The sequence below is a fragment of the Ranitomeya variabilis genome, chromosome 3 (genome assembly GCF_051348905.1).
Source record: "Ranitomeya variabilis isolate aRanVar5 chromosome 3, aRanVar5.hap1, whole genome shotgun sequence".
Classification (NCBI taxonomy): domain Eukaryota; kingdom Metazoa; phylum Chordata; class Amphibia; order Anura; family Dendrobatidae; genus Ranitomeya; species Ranitomeya variabilis.
In genome coordinates, this window is record NC_135234.1 from 571,044,556 (window position 1) to 571,065,936 (window position 21,381).

The 21,381-nt window shown below is 42.5% G+C and overlaps 1 long non-coding RNA gene across 2 annotated transcripts; it reads right to left on the minus strand.

Moving 5' to 3' along the window:
* Window positions 1-765: 765 nt before the first annotated feature.
* On the minus strand, window positions 766-1,385 carry LOC143818401 (uncharacterized). Of its 2 annotated transcripts, XR_013224516.1 has the most exons (4): window positions 1,320-1,385; window positions 1,169-1,229; window positions 1,010-1,093; window positions 766-808 (listed from the first exon to the last, which is right to left on the minus strand). It is a non-coding gene; the product is annotated as an uncharacterized LOC143818401 (long non-coding RNA). The 2 variants fall into 2 exon arrangements; XR_013224515.1 differs by lacking the exon at window positions 766-808 and having other exon boundaries at window positions 844-1,093.
* Between the last annotated feature and the right edge of the window lie 19,996 nt (window positions 1,386-21,381).

The window sequence follows — 21,381 nt, forward strand, 5'->3', positions numbered from 1 at the left end:
ATTGAGGAGCCATTGGCATCCTGAATTCATTATTTCTGACACCTAACTTGCTGAGTATAGATCTGTTGTGCAGGCTGCCGTCACACTCTCAGTATTTGATCAGTATTTGAAATCAGTATTGGTAAGCCAAAACCTGGAGAGGAACTATGTGAGGGAAAGTATTCAAAGAACACGTACCCCACTGCTGCATCTATCAATCACTCAAGGTTTTGGATTACAAATACTGTTTTGAAATAATGACCCACAAAAAATTGCATTATACACCACTTTTTTTTTTCTTTTTTAACCAATATACTTACGTTCTTCGTGCAAGGACTGGTCTCAAAAACGCAAGGATGCGGTGGTACTTGTATTTGCGTATCCTTGCTGCAGAACCACTTGGAAGCCGGCTCTCTTGGCGCAGGTCCTTGTTGAAGCGGTCCTTCATCGATCTCCAACGTGTTTTCACTTTTGACACTGTTGGCAAAACAAAACATAATAGTTAGGACAATGGTCTTTTGACCATGGTCACACAACTGTATGTGCTGTGAAAAAGTAATGAGTTTCTCACATCATACACAGTTGTGTGAGCATGGCCAAGGTATTGACTACATCACACTGCATTGCGATACTTACCAAATGCAGAACGGACCCGAGCCGGGGCATTGGCCCAGCCATCCCACAACGCTGCGGCCACCTCATTCCAAAGCCTCCGGATCGTCACATTGTTGGCGTGCAGTGGATCCCGGGTGTCCCACAATGCGACTCGCTCGTGAGCCAGGGAGATGAGGTGTTCATTCTCAATTAGGTCCTCATCCTCCTCTGGAACCTAACAACAAAAAGTACATCAATATAGGAGGCGTTCACATACGGAAGACAGAAAACAGAATCAGAGGAATGGCATGAATATTGAAGTAAAAAAAAACACTGGTGCTGAAGCAAAAGGGAAAGAAAGAGAGAAGTAGAAAGAAATGAAGATTCAAGAATTATAAAGTGAGGATACAATACACATTCAGCCAGCTATACTTACACGATGCCGCCGTCTTGCCCGGCCGTGACTACGCTGCTCCTGCCCAGTCTCCTGCCCAGTCTCTTCCGCTGTAGAAGAAGTGGTCTGAAAAAGGGAAAATATACATTGTCATATGTGTAGATGTGACAATGAATACAATCTGAGGAGGTGAATACTCACTTCGCTGACATGTTCCCCTTGTGCAGGCCCAGGCGTTTCCTCATCAGAAGAAGAAGACATTCTGATGTGTGCAGAAAGAAAGGAATGACAGAAATTAGGGCACATAGACACAGATTATAGAAAATAAATGCATTGGATAGGATATACTCACATAGTTCTGAGGCTTGTTTGCTGATCCAAGGGGCTGTGGGGCGTCTCGTCTGCAAGGCAGTCTGATGAGTAGTGACCTGAAACTGTCCACACCCTCCCTTTATCACCTTGTATGTGGGGGGTGGCTTATCAGTGTCTAGACATGTTTTTCTCAATTGAGACGCATGCGTCGGCAAACGCAAGCAAACGCATGTACTGAAAAACGCATGCGTTTACATAGACTACAATGCGTTTTTTGGGCGCAAACCTTGCGCAATCAGCCGCATACGTTTCCAGGCGGCAAAATGACGCCTCTAAAAATTACTACATGTTGCATTTCCGCGCCAAGACGCAGACGGCTAGACGACGCATGCGTCGTCAAACGCGGCAAAACGCGAACATAGAAAAACGCATGCGTCGATAATGTTAAACATAGGAATACACAACGCATGCAGATATTTGCGGAAGAAACGCTGCGGACACAACCGCAAATGTGAAAGCGGCCTTAGGAACGGAGGCTGCCGGTTGCACCGCTGAGGTCCAGGGTCCGTCCGAGGGGTGAGTATATCCATATTTTTTATTTTTATTCTTTATTTTTTACATGAATATGGATCCCAGGGCCTGAAGGAGAGTCTCCTCTCCTCCAGACCCTGGGAACCATACGCACCGCACACGCCTGGGAACTTATAGGAACTTCCGATTCCGATTTCCAATATCACAAAAATATCAGAACTCGGTATCGGAATTCTGATACAGCGAATATCGGCCGATACCCGATATTTGCAATATCGGAATGCTCAACACTACTCATCACCAGTAGCAACAATTTTACATTTTTTTCAAAAAAGTTTAAAAACCTTTTTTTTAGGCATCTATTCAGTTTTGAAGTGACTTTGGGGGAATCTGAACAGACCGCTATAGCTGGCACTCATTATTTTGCAGTGAATTGCCTTGGCAAACATCAGGACTACACAATTATCATCTCAGGGTGCAGAAGGGGTTATAGAGGGAGCCCCCACACACGGTTAGCCATTCCAATGACATAGTCACTATTGACAGCAGAATCTAACGGGCTAAACTGCCATCGTTAGTGTGAACACCAACAGTGGCTAAAGCAGCAAGGTGTCAGCTTTAGTGTACAGCTGTCAACTGCTGCATTTTCACCCATCGGGGGATGCTATTCTCTTACATATCAGGTCAGTAAAAAGACATATTGGTGGTCACTAAGAGGTTAAATAACGAAAAAAGTATAATTCACTAGAATTCTTGCAGAATTATTGTTGAACAATGGACTAAACTGCTAAGCTTCTAAAAGTCAGCGCCAATGAACATAAAATAGAAAATAACGTCATATGCATGAAATAACCATTTATAGATGTACTGAGTTCTGGCCAAGCTTTATAGACACATGATGGATTCTCTTTGACTGTGACTGACCATACTAGATTTTTTGGCTGTATTTTTTGCAGCTACGAGGTCGAGGCATGATGTTATGTAAGATGCAACAAACCCTCGATCTGCTGTGAGTGGAAATCATCTGTAAGATAATGTGAATGCAAAGCTTTCTGACAGGAAAGGGTTGCAGAGTTCAGAAAATATGGTCACAAAACCTCTTAGAATGAATGACCAGATGTCAGCTCCTTCTGTGGTGTAATGAGTAACCAAGCTCCACAAAAATAGTTGTCAAGGCAACAGTTTTTCATGACATGTAATGAGCATGACATGAGCGGTTCTTAATTAATACAATATCAAAATTTATATCTGTGCTTTGTTGTGTTTGATGAAATCCACCGCTGTTGACTTTGCTAGTTGTGAATGTTGTGAATGATGGTGCATGACTTATTAATGCTGTTACTCAAGGCTATTTTTGGAGCCGTCATACAAGACATGTTTTAAGAAATCATCGACTAATATTTGCACAAACATGCAACCTTAAATTGGGAATCAGACTTTTTTTCTATCTGACACAAGTTGTTTTTAAAAGTAATATTACTTGTGTAATCATTTAGGGAATAATATATAGCAAAAAGAGGAGTTATAAACCACTCAATAGAGAAAAGTTGGGTACCCAAAAATTAGTTCAGAAATAGCTAAGGGAAACCTGAAACATAACGTTTAATAAACCTATTTTAAAAAAACTGAACGACACAACATATACAAAACTTGTGCATTACAAAAAATCCATAGGACAAGGTACTGATAAACAGTCCAGAGGAAAAAATTCAGTAGACAAATTGGTACCCTGCACAGCCCTTTAAGGTTATTATTCTAGCAAACACCTTTTCAGGTAAAGCAGAGAAACCAAATGTAAACACAGGATGCTACTGTTATTCAAAATAAGATATTTTTTAAAAAACATTTATAAGGTGAATAGGTCAACACATAAAATAGGTTTATTAAACGTTATGTTTTAGGTTTCCCTTAATCATTTAGGGAACCTAAGGAATCCAATTTGACAAAGAACTTTCTTTATACCAATATGTACAACTCTATTGCCAAGAAGTGAGAGTATATATAGGCAACGACTACAGGAGAAAAAAGTATTGAAGGTTTTGTAATAGCAAAATATCCTGGAACTGTTGATACAAGTTTGATGGCAGTTTATTGTACGCAACCTATTAAAGACTTGTCTCTTAGTGAAAGAGCCATAACTTTTTGAGTTTCCATTCACCTTGCCAGGTGAGAGCTTCTTTTTTGTGGATCGAGCTGTACTATTGAATCACAACATCGATTATATTATGTGATGTGCTGGAAAGCAGGGAAAAAATCCAAATTTGACAAAAAAAAGTGCAATTCCTGATGTTTTTTTTTTTACAGCGTTCATTTTACAGTAAAAATGACTTGGCGATATGATTCACAGTACAATTATACAGATAACAAGCATGCATAGTTTTTTTTATTTAGGTGGTAAAAAGAAATTTAGAAATTAAAAAAAAAAAATGCTTTTGACATCATCTTCTGAGAGCTGTAACTTGTTCAGTTTTTGTGACAGATGACTGTGTGAGAACTTGTTTGTTATGCCTTGAGCCAATGTTTGTGTTTATCATTATGCTGTAGATATAATGTTTTGGTGATCTTTTATTACATTTTTTGTGCAGTGTCAGAGGGCAAAAAAACAGAATTCTGATGTTTTAATTTTTTTCTCTAAACACATTTTAGCAATCAAATTAATTTATTTTTTACTTTGAGTGATTAGGCTTTTGCAAACATAGTCATTTAAAATAGATGTATTTTTCATTTTTTTACATATACGTGTTTGAAACGCGTCCAGTTAATCAAGACATTCCTTACTCCAGTATGCACTAGTTTGTCAAGCAGCTTACTTTTTAAATTTGTCCAAATAAACACTTTTGATTTTATTTCCTGAGCTGGATACCTTTATTTTCATGCACAAGTACCTGGCGTCAAGCAGAGACGTTTCCGCGCTCAGATCAAATTTCTCATGGGCTGTGAGAATACCATCACAAGGGTGAGCTGAATCATTTTCTTTTTTACATTCATATAACAGCATTGCCCCCTTATTGGCTCTTTCAAAATTTCACTGTCACAGATTGACAGAGGCATTTGCTAGTTTAACTCCACTCTACCTGCGGTTGTTGAAGGCGAATGATGGCTGATTATTTCTCAAAGGTAAGGAGTTGGCATATGTCGTTAAGATGGTAAACAATGTTTATACATTCAAAACCTTTATACATTGGAAGAACCAGATCACAAAAATATGTATTGATTCATGTAGAATTTAGGATACTTTACAATTGAAAATTTCTATTTTAAATCATTTTCCGGTTTTAAAAGAAAAACCTGCTCTCCCCCATGATGCAGTTTGTTTTAAAAATAAAAACAGTTCTTTGTTCAACCTTCCCAGTGGTAAGCGGAACTCATATATGGGCTGCAGCTCTGTTAATGTGATGTCAGCGCTGCTGACAATTTCTGAGTTCAGAAAACCCCTGTACTCCAGCTGTAGTTTGGTTCTTAAAAAAGCAAACTGTGCGTTAGTTACCTTCCAAGGTCTCTGCTGCTGCCCCCAATGACTGTTATTGTCAGCAGCAGTGATGTTACGTAGAGAGTGTGACCGTCAATAAGTGAGTTTTGCAACCAAAGCGGCTTGTGCCATCAACTTGGGCCACTGAGCTCAGTTATTGGCTGCAATACTATCAATGTGACATCAGAGCTGCAGACAAAACAGACACATAGATCAGCTGTAGAGACCTAATGCTGGATGGTAAGTAATGGGACAGTTTGTGTTTTTAAAACAAACTGCAGCCTTTAGTGAACTTCGGGTCATTTTTTGATATTGTGTTTGTAAATTTGTTGCAAAAATGTCATATTAGACTTCAAGAAAGCTTTATAGGACTTTATAGGACTAATAGCATCTAGCCCTATATCATGAGTTAGGCCAAGGTCACACTTGCGAGTGTGATGCGAGAAACTCGCAAGAGTCTCTTGCATCCATACCCGGCGCTGCTGCCAGCACTGGAGAACGGAGTTTGCAGCTGCATGTAATTCTATGCAGCTGAACGCTTGAATTGTTTCACTGCTTATGGCCTCTGTTACCTGCCACCAGTGCTCATAATAGTCCTCACGCAGCCCGCGATGCCGTAAGTAAGGAAACCAGGGTTCTTTAGCTATGAACTCTGGTTACCTGTCTCGTAATTACGCTTCTGTATAGTGTGAACCGGCTGGCATCAATAGCGGTCGCATCACTGATGTCACCGCAGTCCAAATAGTTTAGATAATCATGGGACACGCCCATTAATGGATTATCATCAGGCATAGGAGGAATATGGCATTTTATTATTTTTTGTCTTATACAGGTGACATGGACTTCAGTAGATTATCATCTTGTCAGACAGGTGAGGAATATGGTTGTTTATTTTTTTGTCTTTAACAGGTGACGTGGGCTTCAGTGAATTTTCTTCTCACCGGGCAGGTGAGGAATATGATGTTTTATTATTTTGTGTCTTTTACAGTGGACATGGGCATCAGTGGATTAGGTGCAAAGGGGAGTATAACTTTGCCCTTTTATTTTCATTTCATATCAAGGTGTCAGTGTAATTATTTCAATTAATGGACTTTATTCTGGCTGTTATTTTTATAATCTATCTATGAGGTTAATAAGGGAGATTGTTATGATCCAGTGACCTTGGAGCCGCATGAGAGACTTTCTCAGGAGTAGGTGGTACCTGTACTGACCGCAACCCCGAAACTAACACCGCAACTAGAAGTAGCCGTGGGATGTACCTAACACGTCCTAGACACCTCGACACAGCCGGAGGACTAAATACCCCTATAGATGGAAATGGGAATTCTATCTTGCCTCAGAGCAGAACCCCAAAGGATAGGCAGCCCCCCACAAATATTGACTGTGAGTATAGAGGAAAAACACACGCAGGCAGAAAAACAGGATTTAGCAAAAGAGGCACTGCTAGCTAAATAGAAAAGGATAGGACAGAATTCTAAGCGGTCAGTATTAAAATCCTAAAAATATCCACAGCAGATAATACAAATATTCTACATCTAACTAAAGACATAGAAAGTATATCTGCATCTCCTGAGAATCCAGCATGACTGAAAAATCCAAACAAAGTCTAAGCTGGACAAAAACACAATGAATTGCACTGAATTGCAAACCACACTGCATGTGTGCACAGAGACAAAAAAACAGACACTTATCTTAGCTGAATTGGCAGCAGGACATGAGGAGCCAGAGAGAGATGCAATCCCCCCAGGTACAATGGACAACTGGCACGGACTCATGGATCCTGCAACCCTAAATACCTAATAGAGCTGCAATCAGCAGAAACACCTGCCCTGGATTACAACCCCAAGACAACTGCACTACCACCAACAACCACCGGAGGGAGCCAAAGAGCAGAATTCACAACACAAACACAGTGATAGGCAGCTCTCTGCCAGCGACCATAACTTTGGCAGGGAGCATGCATTGAGAAACCACAAGGGAGGATATGCATAAGCTCAGATTGGCCTCATCCACACCCTCTGAGCTTAGTAATTTTTCCTGCCGTTGCTCTTTTCTTAGATAGCAGAGGACAAGTATTAACATAATGACCAGTTTTACCACAGCAAAAACAGGCTCTTCCTGAGCAAAGGGGCACGATGCTTCACATGTGACACCCCTGCGATTTGCATAGGCTCTGTGGGCTCACCTGCAGCAACCTCACGTGTACCTACGCTCTCTCCCATAGGCGGCGTCTCTTGCACCCCCTGATGCAGACTGTGATCAATGCGGATAACAATACTCATAGCGGATTCTAGAGAAGCAGGAGTCTCATACATCAGAAGGGCTTTTTTAACCCTTCCTGAAACCCCATGAACAAACTGACTCCGCAGCGCGGGATCATTCCACTGTGTGTCTACCGCCCAGCGGCGAAATTCAGAACAGTAATCCTTCGCCATACACTCCCCCTGGTGGATAGTGCGAATTTTAGAGTCTGCTAGACCCATTCTGTCAGGATCCTCATAAATGAGTCCAAGAGCAGAAAAAAACTCTATCCACAGCAGATAATACAAATATTCTACATCTAACTAAAGACATAGAAAGTATATCTGCATCTCCTGAGAATCCAGCATGACTGAAAAATCCAAACAAAGTCTAAGCTGGACAAAAACACAATGAATTGCACTGAAATGCAAACCACACTGCATGTGTGCACAGAGACAAAAAACCAGACACTTATCTTAGTTGAATTGGCAGCAGGGCATGAGGAGCCAGAGAGAGATGCAATCCTTCCAAGTACAATGGGCAACTGGCATGGACTCATGGATTCTGCACACCTAAATACCTAATAGAGCTGCAATCAGCAGAAACACCTGCCCGGATTACAACCCCAAGACAACTGCACTACCACCAACAACCACCGGAGGGAGCCCAAGAGCAGAATTCACAACAGTACCCCCCCTTGAAGAGGGGTCACCGAACCCTCACCAGAGCCCCCAGGCCGATCAGGACGAGCCAGATGAAAGGCACGGACCAAATCAGCAGCATGGACATCAGAGGCAAAAACCCAAGAATTATCCTCCTGGCCATAACCCTTCCATTTGACAAGGTACTGAAGCCTCCGCCTCGAAAAGCGAGAATCCAAAATCTTCTCAACCACATACTCCAACTCCCTATCAACCAACATAGGAGCAGGAGGATCAACCGAGGGAACAACGGGCACCACATATTTCCACAATAAAGATCTATGGAAAACATTATGGATGGCAAAAGAGGCCAGAAGGGCCAAAGGAAAAGTCACCGGATTGATAATCTCAGAAATCCTATAAGGACCAATAAACCGAGGCTTAAACTTAGGGGAAGAAACCTTCATAGGAACATGACGGGAAGACAACCAGACCAAATCCCCAACCCGAAGCCGGGAACCAACACACCGACGACAGTTAGCAAAACGCTGAGCCTCTTCCTGAGACAACACCAAATTGTCCACCACATGAGCCCAAATCTGCTGCAACCTGTCAACCACAGAATCCACACCAGGACAATCAGAAGGTTCAACTTGCCCCGAAGAAAAACGAGGATGAAAACCAAAATTACAAAAGAAGAGCGAAACCAAGGTAGCCGAACTAGCCCGATTATTAAGGGCAAACTCGGCCAATGGCAAGAAAGCCACCCAATCATCCTGATCAGCAGACACAAAGCATCTCAAATAAGTTTCCAAGGCCTGATTAGTTCGCTCGGTCTGGCCATTTGTCTGAGGATGAAATGCGGAAGAAAAAGACAAATCAATGCCCAGCCTAGCACAAAAGGCCCGCCAAAACCTAGAAACAAACTGGGAACCTCTGTCGGACACAATATTCTCCGGAATACCATGCAAACGAACCACATGCTGAAAAAACAATGGAACCAAATCAGAAGAGGAAGGCAATTTAGGCAAAGGCACCAAATGAACCATCTTAGAAAACCGGTCACAAACCACCCAGATAACCGACATCCTCTTGGAAACCGGAAGATCTGAAATAAAATCTATAGAAATATGCGTCCAGGGCCTCTCAGGGACTGGCAAAGGCAAAAGCAACCCACTAGCATGGGAACAACAAGGTTTGGCCGGCGCACAAGTCCCACAGGACTGCACAAAAGAACGCACATCACGCGACAAAGAAGGCCACCAAAAGGACCTACCAACCAAATCTCTGGTACCAAAAATACCAGGATGACCAGCCAACACAGAACAGTGAACCTCAGAAATCACTCCACTAGTCCATCTATCAGGAACAAACAGTTTCCCCACAGGACAGCGGTCAGGTTTGTCAGCCTGAAATTCCTGCAGAACCCGTCGCAAATCAGGGGAAATGGCAGAAAGGACCACCCCTTCCTTCAGAATGCCGACAGGCTCAAATACCTCAGGAGAATCAGGCAAAAAACTCCTAGAGAGGGCATCAGCCTTAACATTCTTAGAACCCGGAAGATACGAGACCACAAAATCAAAACGGGAGAAAAACAGGGACCATCGAGCCTGTCTAGGATTCAGCCGCTTGGCAGATTCGAGGTAAATCAGATTTTTATGATCGGTCAAGACAACAATACGGTGCTTGGCTCCCTCAAGCCAATGTCGCCATTCCTCAAACGCCCACTTCATAGCCAACAACTCCCGATTGCCGACATCATAATTGCTTTCAGCAGGTGAAAACTTACGGGAAAAGAAGGCACATGGTTTCATCAAGGAACCATCAGAATTCCTCTGAGACAAAACGGCCCCTGCCCCAATCTCAGAAGCGTTAACCTCAACCTGAAACGGAAGAGAAACATCTGGCTGACGCAACACAGGGGCAGAAGTAAATTGGCGTTTAAGCTCCTGAAAGGCAGAGACAGCCACAGGGGACCAATTCGTTACATCAGCGCCTTTCTTCGTCAAATCGGTCAGGGGTTTAACCACACTGGAGAAATTAGCAATGAAACGGCGATAAAAATTAGCAAAGCCCAAAAATTTCTGAAGGCTCTTCACAGATGTGGGTTGAATCCAATCATCAATGGCCTGAACCTTAACCGGATCCATCTCTATAGATGAGGGAGAAAAAATAAAGCCCAAAAAAGAAACCTTCTGCTCTCCAAAGAGACACTTAGACCCCTTCACAAACAAAGTATTATCACGAAGGGTCTGAAATACCATCCTGACCTGTTTCACATGAGACTCCCAATCATCGGAAAAAATTAAGATGTCATCCAAATATACAATCATGAATTTATCAAGATAATTCCGGAAGATATCATGCATGAAGGACTGAAAAACAGATGGAGCATTAGAGAGCCCGAATGGCATCACAAGGTATTCAAAATGGCCTTTGGGCGTATTAAATGCAGTTTTCCATTCGTCACCCTGCTTAATACGAACAAGATTATATGCCCCCCGAAGGTCAATTTTAGCAAACCAACTAGCCCCCTTAATCCTGGCAAACAAATCGGAAAGCAAAGGTAAAGGGTATTGAAACTTGACCGTGATCTTATTCAAGAGGCGATAATCAATACAGGGTCTCAAGGAGCCATCCTTCTTAGCAACAAAAAAGAATCCCGCTCCCAACGGTGAAGAAGATGGCCGAATATGCCCTTTCTCCAAAGACTCCTTAACATAACTCCGCATGGCGGTATGTTCCGGCACAGACAGGTTGAAAAGTCGGCCCTTAGGAAACTTACAGCCTGGAATCAAGTCAATAGCACAATCACAGTCCCTATGCGGTGGAAGGGAACTGGACTTGGGCTCATCGAATACATCCTGAAAATCAGACGAAAACTCTGGAACTTCAGAAGAGGAGGAATAGTAGATTGACATCACAGGAACGTCATTATGAACCCCCTGACAACCCCAACTAGTCACAGACATAGACTTCCAATCCAACACAGGATTATGTATCTGCAACCATGGAAAACCCAGCACAATAGCATCATGCAGATTATGCAACACCAGAAAACGACAATCTTCCTGATGGGCTGGCGCCATGCACATGGTCACCTGTGTCCAAAACTGGGGTTTATTTTTAGCCAAAGGTGTAGCATCAATGCCCCTTAAAGGAATAGGGTTCTGCAAAGACTGCAAGGGGAAACCACAACGCCTGGCAAATTCAAAGTCCATTAAGTTCAAAGCGGCGCCTGAATCCACAAACGCCATGACAGAAAATGATGACAATGAGCAGATCAAGGTCACAGATAACAGAAATTTAGGTTGTACAGTTCCGATGGTAACTGAACTAGCGATTCTCTTTGTACACTTTGGGCAGACTGAAATGACATGAGAAGCATCGCCACAATAAAAACACAACCTATTCTGACGTCTGAATCCTTGTTGTTCCGTTCTAAACAGAATCCTATCACACTGCATAGGCTCAGGCATCTGCTCTGAGGACAACGCCACAGCGCGCACAGTTCTGCGCTCCCGCAAGCGCCGATCAATCTGAATGGCCAGAGACAAAGAATCACTCAGACCAACAGGCGTGGGAAACCCCACCATAACATCTTTAACAGATTCAGAAAGACCCTTTCTGAAAATTGCCGCCAAAGCATCATCATTCCATTTAGTCAGCACAGACCATTTTCTAAATTTCTGACAATACAATTCTGCCGCTTCTTGACCCTGAGACAGGGCCAACAAGGTCTTCTCCGCTTGATCCACAGAATTTGGTTCATCATATAATAATCCTAGAGCCTGAAAAAAGGCATCTACATTAAGCAAGGCCGGATTCCCAGATTCCAGGGAAAATGCCCCATCCTGAGGGTCGCCACGCAGCAGGGAGATGACAATTTTAACCTGCTGAATGGGATCACCAGAGGAACGAGGCTTCAGAGCAAAAAACAGTTTACAATTGTTTTTAAAACTCAAAAATTTGGACCTGTCCCCAAAAAACAAATCAGGAGTAGGAATCCTAGGTTCTAAAAGCGGAGTCTGAACAATATAATCAGAAATACCCTGTACCTTAGCAGCAAGCTGGTCTATACGAGAAACTAATCCCTGAACATCCATGCTAGCACAAGACTCCTCAGTCACCCAGAGGAAAAGAGGGAAGAAAAGACAAAGCAGGCTACAGAAAAAAATGGCTCTTTCTTCCCTTCTTCTGAGATGCATTTAACTCATTGTTGGCCAGTTGTACTGTTATGATCCGGTGACCTTGGAGCCGCATGAGAGACTTTCTCAGGAGTAGGTGGTACCTGTACTGACCGCAACCCCTAAACTAACACCGCAACTAGAAGTAGCCGTGGGATGTACCTAACACGTCCTAGACACCTCGACACAGCCGGAGGACTAAATACCCCTATAGATGGAAATGGGAATTCTATCTTGCCTCAGAGCAGAACCCCAAAGGATAGGCAGCCCCCCACAAATATTGACTGCGAATATAGAGGAAAAACACACGCAGGCAGAAAAACAGGATTTAGCAAAAGAGGCACTGCTAGCTAAATAGAAAAGGATAGGACAGAATTCTAAGCGGTCAGTATTAAAATCCTAAAAATATCCACAGCAGATAATACAAATATTCTACATCTAACTAAAGACATAGAAAGTATATCTGCATCTCCTGAGAATCCAGCATGACTGAAAAATCCAACAAAGTCTAAGCTGGACAAAAACACAATGAATTCCACTGAATTGCAAAGCACACTGCATGTGTGCACAGAGCCAAAAAAACAGACACTTATCTTAGTTGAATTGGCAGCAGGGCATGAGGAGCCAGAGAGAGATGCAATCCCTCCAAATACAATGGACAACTGGCATGGACTCATGGATCCTGCACACCTAAATACCTAATAGAGCTGCAATCAGCAGAAACACCTGCCTGGATTACAACCCCAAGACAACTGCACTACCACCAACAACCACCAGAGGGAGCTCAAGAGCAGAATTCACAACAGGGGATGTCTTACAGACGCCTCTCTGTTACTAACCCCTGTTCTTGATTTCAGTGGCCATAACACAGCTGAAATTAACCCCAATCTTGTTACCCCATTTGCCACCATGCCAAAATAAGTGGGAAGAGCTGGGCAAAGTGGGAGAATTGGCACATCTAACTGATGTGCCTTCTCTGAGGAGGCAATGAGCTACTATTTTAGGTCTGGAGCATGCCAATATCAAAGGCCATCTCCCAGTTTGAGAATACCAGCCCCCAGCTGTCTGATTTAGGATAGCTGGTTATTAAGAATGGGGAAACCCTACGCTATTTTGCTCAACTATTTGCTTAAATACCGTATATACTCGAGTATAAGCTGTCCCGAGTATAAGCCGACCCCCCTAATTTTGCAATAAAAAACTGGGAAAACTTATTGACTCGAGTAGGGTGGAAAATGCAGCAGCTACCGGTAAATGTCAAAAATAAAAATAGATACCAATAAAAGTAAAATTAATTGAGACATCAGTAGGTTAAGTGTTTTTGAATATCCATATTGAATCAGGAGCCCCATATAATGCTCCATACTGTTCATTATGGCCCCATAAGATGCTCCATACAAAATAGGCCCCACATAATGCTCCATACAGTTCATTATGGCCCCATAAGATGCTCCATACAAAATAGGCCCCATATAATGCTCCATACAGTTCATTATGGCCCCATAAGATGCTCCATATACAAATATGCCCCATATAATGCTCCATTCAGTTCTTTATGGCCCCATAGATGCCCCATATAATGCTCCATGCAGTTCTTTATGGCCCCATAAATGCCCCATATAACGCTCCATGCTGTTCATTATGGCCCCATAGATGCCCCATATAATGCTCCATGCAGTTTTTATGGCCCCATAGATACCCCATATAATGCTCTATGCAGTTATGTCCCCATAGATGCTCCATATAATGTTCCATGCTGTTATTTCCCCATAGATGCTCCATATAATGCTCCATGCAGTTCTTTATGGCCCCATAGATGCCCCATATAATGCTCCATGCAGTTATGGCCCCATAGATGCCCCATATAATGCTCCATGCAGTTCTTTATGGCCCCATAGATACCTCATATAATGCTCCATGCAGTTATGTACCCATAGATGCTCCATATAATGCTCCATGCAGTTTTGGCCCCATAGATGCCCCATATAATGCTCCATGCAGTTATGGCCCCATAGATGCACCATATAATGCTCCATGCAGTTATGGCCCCATAGATGCCCCATATAATGCTCCATGCAGTTCTTTATGGCCCCATAGAGGCTCCATATAGCATTGTGCCACATGTAATGCTGCTGCTGCACTAAAAAAAGAATGACATACTCACCTCTCGTCGCTGCCCGCTGCTCCTCAGCATCCTGTCTCTCCACACTGACTATTCAGGCAGAAGGCGGTGCAAACACTAATACGTCATCGCGCCCTCTGACCTGAACAGTCACTGCAGAGGACGCGGAAGACGAGGCGGCGGTGGAACGCGGAAAGGTGAATATGACATACTCACCTGCTCGCGGTGCTCCTGGCGCGGTCCCTGCATGTCCCACGTCTCCGGGAGCGGCAGCTTCTTCCTTTAGTGAGTGGTCACGTGGCACTGCTCATTACAGTAATGAATATGCGGCTCCACCCCTATGGGAGTGGAGTCCATATTCATAACTTTAATGAGCGGTACCAGTGACCGCTGAACAGGGGAAGAAGCTGCAGTGACCGAAGACCTTGGGACATGCAGGGGCCACGTCAGGAGCGCCAGAAGCAGGTGAGTATTTGACAGGCATCGCTCCTCCTCACCCACCGACCCCCTGCCTTCCATGACTCGAGTATAAGCCGAGAAGGGCACTTTCAGCCCATTTTTTTGGGCTGAAAATCTCGGCTTATACTTGAGTATATATGGTAAGTTTAAAAAATTATGTTGGACCCCTCTTTTCTAGATAACCAACCATGACAAAGCTGACAGCTGAGGGTTGCAGCCCACAGCTGTCGGTTTTTCCTGCTCTGGTTATCAAAAATAGAAAAGAGTCCATGTCATTTAAAAAAAAAAAAAGTATTTATTTGTTGCCCAGGGGCTAGCTGATGAATACTCTCATAAGCCAACCCTGTGACTGGCGGTAAACTTCTTACCGCCAGTCATAGCTGCTGTCATACATGCTGTCACCTAATAGTATGGGAACTGTAGCTCTCTGACCAGCGGTAACTTTCTTACCGCCAATCAGAGCCCATGTTTGCTGCGCTGTCACGTAGACGAATGCAGCCTGGGTTTGGATTTGATTTAGGGCAGTGTTCTGTTACTCAAGCAAAAAAGTCATAAGTCTACTATCGGAGTCAACAAGTTTCTTAATCTGCTCATAATCAACTTTTTAGGCATCACCAACCATAGCCTCCAAGACACTGGTCAAAGAGGTAAACTTCTTTCCTCCTGAAACTCTCTCATTTAAGAAGTGCCCACAAGTTCTCAATAGGATTTAGGTCAGGTGAGAAAGGAGCCATGTCATTAGTTTTTTTTTATACTTAAGGCCTTTACTGGCTTGCCAAGCAGTGGAATACTTGGATTCATGCAATGAAGCATTGTCCTTCATAAAAATCAGTTTTTTGAAAAATGCTGAATTTTTCCTGGACCTCTGATTAAGAATGTTTCTTCTAAATACTGGCATTAGGTTTGGGAGTTGATTTTGAGCTCATCTTCAAATAAAAAAATACCAGCTTTAGTCTATTTTTAATAATTTCAACCCACAGCAGTATTCCACCTCCACCTTATTTGCATCTAAGTCAGATTGCAATTCTGTGACAATTACTGTTTGAGCCAGGGACCCAGCTATTTGGTCTGTCAAGAATTACTCTAAACTCATCAGTAACCTTGAAAAAAATGTATTCAGATAGATGTCTAGTCTTGCCATTTCAACCTATGTGTCTTATTCAGTGGCACTGGATATCTTGTATTTCTGGGCACTTTAGGGAGGTTGCAGTTCTGGAAAAGAACACTGATGGATTATGGGTTCCTGGTTTCCTAACATGTTTTTTATGCCTATTGGCAACAAAACTTTTGATGGTTTTGTGATCCTAACTAGAGAGGAGCAAATTTGTTTGGAAAATTATAGCCAAACATAAATTTGGCACGAATATGGCACATTTGGATTCATGATCATAAATCCAAGAAAAATATGTGTCTACCTATCACCCCATATCATTTCTCCAATATGCCTCCAAACTACTGGAACAACATGTCCATTTTGAACTGTTCTCCCACCTCTCCTCTTGCTCCCTCTTTAACCATATAAAATCTGATTTCAGGCCACACCATTCCAATGAAACTGCCCTGACTAAAGTCACCAACAACCTACTAACCGCCAAATGAAAGCAATGCGAGTTTGTCCTCCTCCTTCTCCTGAACCTGGCATCTGTCTTTGACACAGTGGACCATTCCCTCTTACTGCAGACGTTCTCATCTGTTGACATTACAGACTTGGCCCTTTGTAGGATCTCCTCGTATCACTCCCACTCACACACCATCTCCTCATCTCACCCCCTATGTGTCGGTGTCCACCAAGGTTCAGTTATAGGACCGGGAACTATGCTTAGAGGGTGCACTCGCATGCTCCCTCACTCTTAAAGGGACAGCACGGATCAACCTAAGGTATTTCCAACCTAAAGCTGGGCGACACCTTCTATTTAAGGCTTCTCCTCCAATATGGAGGTGTTTGAGCTACATGGTTATTTTGCTTGCATGCTTCCTAGTTGTCAGGTTCCACAGGTCCGTCTGTCTCCTTGTCTAACCTGCACCTGTCTGCTCCTACCTGTCTGCATTATTCTGTCCATCAGCCAGTCCAGATTGCACCTGCCAGCACCCATCAGTCTAACACTCTGTCCAGACCGCACCTGCCAGTGCTTTTCTGTTCCTCAGCCAATCCCATCTGCACCCATGGTTCCAGTGTCCCTACAGTGCCTGCCTGCATTTTTATCCCTCCTTTGGCCATAGCAGCTTACCCACTGTAGAAGGGGTCAGCTGCCACATTCTGAAGGTCAGCCACGGAGTAGCACCTGGTGCCTCCTCTTTGTACCTCCTTGGGTCACAGTTTTCGTCTGCTGCCACTTGTCCGAGTAGAGATTTGGAAGGCCTCCTATTTATTCCCCTTCCAGGCTTTCAGAAGGATACGGAACAGTGATTCCACCACCTTGCCCATTACAGTCTCCATCCTCTGGGTGGACAGTAGTGGATAAGGTGTCAGTCACCGCTATATTAATTCTAATTTATTGCAATTGATGCCACTTTGTTGGTGTCTGCCACTATTTTTTGTAAATGTGTAGACTCCTGATTGGGTGTCAATCTGCTCGATTGAGCGTAGTGAAGTACCTGTCGGTCCCTATTATACTATTTCTGCTGTGGTGAAATTGATGCCACTTTGGTGGTGTCTGCCAATAATTTTTGGAAATGTCAAAACTCCTGATTGGGTGTTCATCTGCTGGATTGGCTGTAGTGAAAGAACTGTCAGTCCCTATTATACTATTTCTACTGTGGTGAAATTGATGCCACTTCTGTGGAGGAAGGCCCTCATTTCTTTAAATGTGAACACTTTTTGAACAGTGTCCAAATGCTGGATTGGGTGTAGTGAAAAACCTGTTGGTCCCTATTATACTATTTCTACTGTGGTGAAAATTGATGCCACTTCTGTGGTGTAAGGCCCTCATTTATTTAAATGTGAACACTCCTTGTAGGGTGTCCATCTGCTACATTGGGTGTAGTGGAATACCTTTTAGGTCCCTATTATACTATTTCTACTAATAAATTGGCGTATATTGCAAATTCGGCATTCGCAATCCGAACAGAACATTGAAATATTTGCTCATTTCTAATCAGGTCTATAAAAAGGTAAGATGTCCTTATTGCTGCTATTAATATATGCAATTCTAATATCTAATGATGTTTTCAGATTTGTAAAGGAAATAATCCTATGGGGATAGCATATTTGAATTATTGCAGCAGTTTTATTGTTGGTGGGCTAATGTTGCTAACTTTAAATGATGGTTTCAGCCCTGAAACAATATACAGGTGCTTCTCACAAAATTAGAATATCATCAAAAAGTTAATTTATTTCAGTTCTTCAATACAAAAAGTGAAACTCATATATAGAGACATTACAAACAGAGTGATCTATTTCAAGTGTTTATTTCTGTTAATGTTGATGAATATAGCTTACAGCCAATGAAAACGCAAAAGTCATCTCAGTAGATTTGAATAATAAACAAAAAACACCAGCAAAGGCTTCCCAAGCGTTTAAAAATGTCCCTTTTTCTGTTTCAGTAGGCTCCACACTCATGGGGAAGACTGCTGACTTGACAGATGTCCAGAAGGCAGTCATTAACGCACTCCACAAAAAGAGTAAGCCACAAAAGGTAATTGCTAAAGAAGCTGGCTCTTCAGAGTGCTGTATCCAAGCATATCAATGGAAAGTTAAATGGAGGGAATAATTATGGTAGAAAAAGGTGCACAAGCAACCGAGATAACCACAGCTTTGAAAGGATTGTTAAGAAAAAGTAATTAAAAAATTTGAGGGAGATTCAAAAGGAGTGGACTGCTGCTGGAGTCATTGCTTCAAGAGCCACCACACACAGATGTATCCAGGACATGGTCAAGCCACGTATGACCAATAGACAATGCCAGAAGCATCTTACCTGAGCCAAAGAGAAAAAGAACTGGACTGTTGCTCAATGGTCCAAGGTATTATTTTCAAATGAAAGTAAATTTTGCATTTCATTTGGAAATCAAGGTCCCAGAGTCTGGAAGAACAGTGGAGAGGCACACAATTCAAGCTGCTTGAGGTCTGAAGTTTCCATAATCAGTGATGGTTTGGGGAGTCATGTCTTCTGCTGGTGTAGGTCCACTGTGTCTTATCAAAACCAAAGTCAGTGCAGGCATCAACCAGGAAATGTTAGAGCACTTCATGCTTCCCTCTGCCAATAAGTTTTCTGGAGATGGAAATGTCCTTCTCCAGCAGGTCTTAGCACCTGTAGACACTGCCAAAAGTTCCCATACCTGGTTTAAAAACAACAGTATCACTGTGCTTGATTGGCCAGCAAATTTGTTTGACCTTAACCCCATAGAGAACCTATGGAGTATTGTCAATAGGAAGATGAGAGACAGCAGACCCAACAATGCAGATAAGCTGAAGGCTGCTATGCAAGCAATCTGGGCTTCCATAACCCCTCAGCAGTGCCACAGGCTGATCGCCTCCATGCCACGCCGAATTGATGCAGCAATTGATGCAAAAGTAGTCCCGGTGAAGTATTGAGTGCATTTACTGAACATATATTTCAGCAGGCCAACATTTTGGTCATTAAAATATTTTTACAAGCTGGTGTTATAAAGTATTCTAATTTACTAAGATAATGACTTTTGGGCTTTCATTTGCTTTAAGCCATAATTATCAATATTAACAGAAATAAACACTTGAAATAGTTCACTTTGTTTGTAAAGACTCTATATAATATATGAGTTTCACTTTTTGTACTGAAGAACTGAAATAAATTAACTTTTTGATGATATCCTATTTTTGTCAGAAGCACCTATAGGTGTTGAACAACTCTTCAAATAAGCTACTGTTTTTCATCCAACAATTGCTGTCCACTCATTTCTAATTACATGGCTTGGCCTATATAGTATGTGCGCAGCTTGGATAGCATAAACTCTTAATGTAGCATTCTCCTTTCTCAGCTGTGCTGGACACTGTGTCCCCTCATATAAACTCTGCTGGAGATTTTGCCCTAAGCGTTTCCTCACTCATTTGTTCCTGCCATGAAACATCGGGGGCTGGCAGTTTGAACTGTGAGATTTGTTTCTATTTTTAGTTCATGATGAACATATGATAGCATATTAGTATGGTTTCTGGCCATGTTGGCAGCCATACTAGCGCAGCTATGTAGGGACGGGAGTCCCTCACCCCCATCCAAAGTCACTTGATTATCCAATCCGAAGCCTCAAGTCTAATCGCTAATATTTGCCTTGGCCAACCACAACCATCGATAATAGATTAAGCCCAAAACGGAAGAGAACAAAATGACATTCCTCCACGTACTCACAGCCACAGTGGGGGAGTCTATCAGGAAGATGTATTAATTACAAAAAGGACACTCCTAAAACCAATATTATTCAACAAGGAGAAACGGAGTCCATGTCCAAAATAAGTAACATTATACTTTATTTATTATTACAAAAAGATTTTGCCAATAAATTACCAACAAACATATAACAAATGTCACAAGATAAAAATCAGGGTAGTCAAAAGATAGGAGGTAGCACAGTCATGAATCGGTGCAGCACACAGACTGGTGCAGTTTAAATAGAAATCACCTGCATAGTGCAAAATATCGCAAGGGTATGGAACCAGGGGATAAGAGGAACCGCAGCGGTGCGGTCCAGGTCTGGTGCTAGTGTGCGGGTAAGGATCCGGGGAGGGGGGTTTTAGATGCTATCACCGTGATATGAGTCAGTGTACAGGGCTCAGGAGATTGATTTATACCGTTCCTCTTATCCCCTGGTTCCATACCCTTGCGATATTTTGCACTATGCAGGTGATTTCTATTTAAACTGCACCAGTCTGTGTGCTGCACCGATTCATGACTGTGCTACCTCCTATCTTTTGACTACCCTGATTTTTATCTTGTGACATTTGTTATATGTTTGTTGGTAATTTATTGGCAAAATCTTTTTGTAATAATAAATAAAGTATAATGTTACTTATTTTGGACATGGACTCCGTTACACAACCATCGATAAGAAGACTCGACTATGAGGCCCCACCTCAATCAATCCTTCAGATAAGCTGAAATGAGACTAGTCTGTTTCCCCCCATTGTCAATATAAGTAAAAAACTTGGCACTCAAAATTTATCGTGGCTATAAAAACCCAGTCTGTGCAATAGACCAATATCTCTTCTCACAGGTGACGCAGCTCTTCATATTCACTGCGCCGGGACACATGATTTATTCATCAAGCGGAAAACAGGTACTACTACTCCTTTGAACCCATAAGACCACTTTGTGCACACTATATGTGACTTTCTTTTAACATACTGAGCTACTATCCTTTAATACAGAATATACAACGGGTTATCCTATTAACCCTAACCACTATACCGGACTAAATTTACTCGTGGCCTTATGGCCACTACAATGCACGTAATCAAGTTTACTACATACTGTACTTCCACCTTG